Raw genomic sequence first — 6,000 nt, forward strand, 5'->3', positions numbered from 1 at the left:
GATGAGTTGTTGTGTGATCTAACAAAAAAGCATGTGTTAGGGAGAGTTGTTGCATGTAAGTTTTAATTCTAATTATTTTATCTAATGATATACGTATTATCCGAATATTTAATGATAAACTCATTTTATTGCAGATATATACACGATTGAATTTCAAAAGCGGGGTTTACCACATTCCCATATCCTTATATTCTTGCATCCCTCCAGCAAGTATCCAACTCCAAATGATATAGACAAGATCATTTCAACAGAGATACCAACAAAATAAGATGATAAGCCACTATATGATTTGGTAAAAACACATATGATCCATGGTCCATGTGGTATAGCAAACAGGTCTTCACCCTGCATGAAAGATGGAAAGTGCTCAAAATACTTTCCCAAAAAGTTTCAGCCCCAGACCATTGTTGATCAAGATGGATATCCTATGTACCGAAGAAGAGAAACCGGTAATACGGTTATGAAAAAACAAGTTCAACTTGATAACAGGTATGTAGTTCCTTATAATCCATATTTGTTGAAAAAATATCAAGCACACGTCAATATGGAGTGGTGTAATCAGAGTACTTCTATTAAGTACTTATTCAAGTATATTAACAAAGGTTATGATAGAATTACTGCTGCGGTTGTCCAAACTGAATCTGATGGAACTTCGGTCATAAGAAATGTTGATGAAATCAAGCAATATCTTGATTGTAGATATGTCTCACCAAGTGAAGCGTGTTGGAGGCTTTTTTTCATTTCCTATTCATGGTAGGTCACCAGCAGTTGAGAGGTTGTACTTCCATCTTGAGGGAGATAATTCTGTTTACTATACTGATTATGAATTGATTGATGAGGTGCTTGACAAACCAAGTGTGAAAGAATCAATGTTTACGGCGTGGATGGAAGCAAACAAAATATACTTTGAGGCACAAAATTTAACTTACTCTCAATTTCTGACGAAGTTTGTATATGACAGAAGATATAGACGGTGGAGACCACGAAAAAGGGGTCATACTATTGGCCGCCTAATTTGGGTTCCTCCAAGTACCGGTGAGTTGTATTATTTGAGAATGATGCTGACAGTTGTCAAGGGCCCTACTTGCTATGAAGATATAAAATTCGTTGATGGAAAGGTTCAGGATAGCTTTAGGGATGCATGCTTCCATATGGGATTTCTTAACGATGACAGTGAATATGTTGCAGCGATAAATGAAGCAAAAGATTGGGGTTCTGGACATTTTTTGAGAAAGTTATTTGTTACGATGTTGCTATCCGGTACAGTGAATAGGCCACGTCATGTTTGGGAACAAACCTGGAGGACTTTATCTGACGGTATTTTATATCAACAGAGACATAATACTAATAGAAGAGGTAAATTTCCATTATTTGTTTTTCCTTTGAAGAAATAGTTTTGGTCTGCACTATATGCAATAGTCTGAATATTTATTTAACTTATTTTATTTTATAGAGAATGTCTTTACTAATTATCAAAATATTTTATATCTTTCATATATGAATTTGTGTTGACCCATATGTTTTATATTAATTAATTAGCTCTGCGCATCATAAAACTAAGTGTAAACAGAATTTGATTAATATTACATCATACATTATATGTTAACTATTAAGTAACTAATGGCAGACATGATTAAGATACATACAATACCTATTTGTTAAATATTACCTAACAATTCATATATATCCTACATTTTGTAAGTATGTTGTTCCTTACAGGAACATCATATGCATTCATATTCCTAACTAATTAAAATACAATTTTGTGTTGAATTTGATCTTCAAATTTTAGAATAATGTTTCTAAGCTGAATCTAACTACTTATCTAATGCTATCCGTTGAATATTTTGTAATAATATTAGATATACACTTTCAGGTTGTATATGTATTTTATGATATATATTCAAATTGTTACTATATAACTGCTTATAAAATGTTGACAGAATTGCAACTATCAGACACTGAGTTAAAGAATTTGACACTCATTGAGATTGAAAATATGATGCAATCAAATAGAAGAAGTTTACATGAATTTACATGTATGCCATATCCGGATAGCTATGTCACAAAGCATGTTGGCAACCGGCTGATTTACGACGAACTTGATTACAATGCTGAGAAAGAGCAAAAGAATTTCGAAGAGCTTTTTCATGCACTTACAGGTGACATATTTTATTTTTATTATGAATTTAAAAATCTCTTATATTTTTTTTACTTATAATTATAACTTGATAATTTAAAGATGAACAACTTGCAATATATCATACCATCATGGATGCTGTCAACAAAAAAAGAGGAAGTGTGTTTTTTTACATGGTTACGGAGGAACCGGCAAAACTTTCATGTGGAGAACACTATCAAGTGCCCTTCGTTCACAGAAAAAATTGTTCTTACTGTTGCTTCAAGTGGGATAGCATCATTATTATTGCCAGGTGGAAGAACCGCACATTCAAAGTTCAAAATACCCGTGCCAACACTTGACAACTCAACTTGCAATATCGACAAAGACACTGATCATTCACAACTACTTGAAGCCACCGATGTCATAATATGGGATGAAGCACCTATGTCTCATAGGCATTGCTTTGAGGCATTGGATAAAACCCTAAAAGATGTCATGAGCAAAAAGGGTTTCCAAAATGCAATTTTTGGTGGAAAGGTTGTTGTTTTTAGAGGAGATTTCCGACAGATTCTTCCAGTTGTTCCTAGAGCAAGTCGTTTTGATATTGTCCATGCATCTATTAGCTCATCCTATGTTTGGGAATATTGTCAGGTTCTAAAGCTCACAAAGAATATGAGACTTCGACATGGAAGGGATAATACAAGTTCTGATGAACTAGCAAAATTCTCAAAATGGATATTGCAAGTTGGTGATGGTAAGATTTCTGAACCAAATGATGGATTGGTTGATATAGAAATTCCAAAAGAATTATTAATTTCAAATTTTGAAGATCCAATAAGGGCTATCGTTGATTACACATATCCGAATTTGTTGGAAAAATTTCAAGATGTTACGTTCTTACAAGGAAAAGCCATTCTTGCCTCAACCATTGAAGTTGTGGATAGAATCAATCATTACATATTGGATCTGATACCAGGTAAATGTTAGTTAGATTTTATCTTTTGAGAGAGAAATAGAGGCAATGAACCTCTGGGAAAAAAGTAACTCCTAAATTATAGTTAACCAGACTAAAGTCGAGTACCAAATAAAAGAATTAACTAAAAGTAAATCGTCAATTTTTAACAACATAACTTTATCTATCTATGATATAGAAATGACTTCTCCATAGTAACCCTCTCAGATTGGCCTTCATCTAAGAGGGTAAAATTCTGAGTATCGGTTTCATTGATCATAAAAGAAAAATCATATTTAAAATTTCATGTTAAAAGAATATATTCGAATGTTGTTCTATTATCCATATATACCACTCTCCCTTTCATTTTTCGTTCCAAGATCCATTTATTCGAAGTACAATCATTTTCCGAATCGATCATGCCCGAAAGCCAATCTCTCACTATAGATTCCATTTTAAAAGTGAATCGTCATTTTCTGAATCGATCAAGAGTTTTAACTAGGGAAGGAAAATTGAAAGGAGAAGATGGTGGATACACAAAAAATGTAGTCTACAAACAAATTCTTTTATCGCACCCGCAAATATTTATTAAGTACATTAAAAAAAATTATCACACATTGATTCTCATTTTGATTACACGACATACCAAACTCATATTGTATTCTTTATATCATAACTAAATATAATTTTCTTTTGCTTCAATATACAGCCAAACTAGAACACTGTAAAATCTTTCAATATTAAAAGAAAAACATACATTTATTTTTCTCTGTTGTGCGCATTAAAAAAAGCGGACAGACAGGCACGAGAGAGAGAGAGAGTAAAGTGGAACTTGCATAACTTTCACAATTCTCATTGTTTTACTCCTACGAGAATAAAGTGGGAATGTTGATTCCCATGAAATTTCACATAATTTTTTTTGAGAAAAATATATCATTATTCATTTTCTAAAGATTATATCAAACTATATGCTAAATTCATTTTTAGAAAAGTACGGAAATTAAATCTTTATTTTTTTTAGGTAATTTATTCATGAGATTTTTTTATGAATCTTGGAAACAAACACTCCCTAAAAAAAGCGGATGGACGGACATGAGATTTCATGTCAAACAGGTTTATTATATAAAAATTTTAAATTATTAAGCTAAAACATAATACTAGCTTGATTATCATGGTAGAGAGAGTAAAGGGAATACTGATATAACATGATATTTATTCATAGGGGATTTTGGTAAACAATACGTGAGTGATTTTTCCATAAAAGAAAGATGAATATTGATGATTATTACCGTTGCATTCTTACTCTGTTGTTGAAGAAAAGTTTAATTGTTTCCATGTGTATGTACCGTGCATTACATCATCATACCAAAAACATTAAAGAACACAAATTCAAAAACATTAAAGAAGAATTTAAGTTTATACATTGAGTTATTTATTGATTTTCTTGAAAAAAACGGTTAAATAAAGTCACGTCACACTGCAATTTTCTCAATTCAAACAAAATTTAATGCACAAATATTATATATTATAAATAAAATTTAATATGCATCTGAATAAATATCATATTTTTTATCATATAAATAATTTATATTAAAATCAAACAAATAAAAAAAGACGTTGTTAATATTTTCACGCGTTAGCGTAATAAAAAAAAGCGGACAAACGGGCACGGAGTGCCCGTTTGAACGCTAGTAATATATAAAGGGAATACTTTATTTCTGTGTAGCCTCTTTTTCTATCATTTTTACCTCTACTTTATTATATATTTTACTTAATAATTTCCATCAAAACCATTATTAACTCTCTCATAATTTTTTACTATTAACTTCCACATACTATATTTTTAAAAATTATATTTAAATAAAAATATTACTTATATTTTCATTGATGCGTATTAAAAAAAATAGAAAGAATGAGAAGGGGGCGAATCCCTCTCTCTTAATTTGTTTATTTGTTCTCTCATTATTATTAACATAATATCATTCCTAACTACTACCGATAAATACCACCTCCATTACACATACAAAGGACTCCGACCATTGTTATACCACCTTCACACATATTAACAACCACACATATCTCATCATGAACACTACAACATCACCAACCATTTCTCACATTTTTCACCATAGACCACCATGAAACTCACACATCAAACCTTCCAAAAGAAGCCTATCCGAACAACACACTTCCAACCGGTCATACCTCACGCTAAAATACCATTGTTTCAAGGTTGTGCGTGGGTAGCTTTTTTTTTTCGGTTCGGTTTGCTTCTTACTTATTTATTGTGATATATGTGTGTGTTTTTGTCCGAGTCTACATATGAATATTACCTTGTTTTGCTTCTTTTTTTTCTATGAACACTATTTGTTTTTATATATACTACATTCCTGATACAATAATATAGTTTTAAAAAAAAAAACTTACACCTAAATATTCATAAGATTGATAAAAAAGAATTACACATACTGAAAAACGTTTCCACGTTGCAACTGAAAGTTATATATCTTGTTTTGATCTTTTATATACATAAATAGTTTGTTTTAACATAAATATATAAATACTTTTGTTTTAAGTTATATATATATATATATATATATATATATATATATATATATATATATATATATATATATATTAATTTTACTTCAAATTTTAGTAGTTTATTATTAGTAGATGTGTTAGTAGACTTTTAGTGTATTTGTAATATTGTAAAAAAATTTACACATATATACGGTCTTTCTTTCTTCTTTTTTTTATCAATTTTGCTTTATAATATACATTAATTATATTTCAACTTTTCATATTTTAGTAGTTTATTTTGATAAGTAGATTTGTTTTAATTTTGGTTGGTATTAATTATACTATTTAATATTTTGTTAAATTTTGATATACTTATTTTATTTTATTTTTAGATAGTTTTAGT

General features: G+C 30.0%; 1 pseudogene; it reads left to right on the forward strand.

The window, feature by feature from the left end:
• The first annotated feature begins 544 nt into the window (after positions 1-544).
• On the forward strand, positions 545-3,109 carry LOC127100608 (uncharacterized; annotated as a pseudogene).
• The last annotated feature ends 2,891 nt before the right edge of the window (positions 3,110-6,000 follow it).

The sequence above is a fragment of the Lathyrus oleraceus genome, chromosome 7 (genome assembly GCF_024323335.1).
Source record: "Lathyrus oleraceus cultivar Zhongwan6 chromosome 7, CAAS_Psat_ZW6_1.0, whole genome shotgun sequence".
Taxonomy (NCBI): Eukaryota; Viridiplantae; Streptophyta; class Magnoliopsida; order Fabales; family Fabaceae; genus Lathyrus; species Lathyrus oleraceus.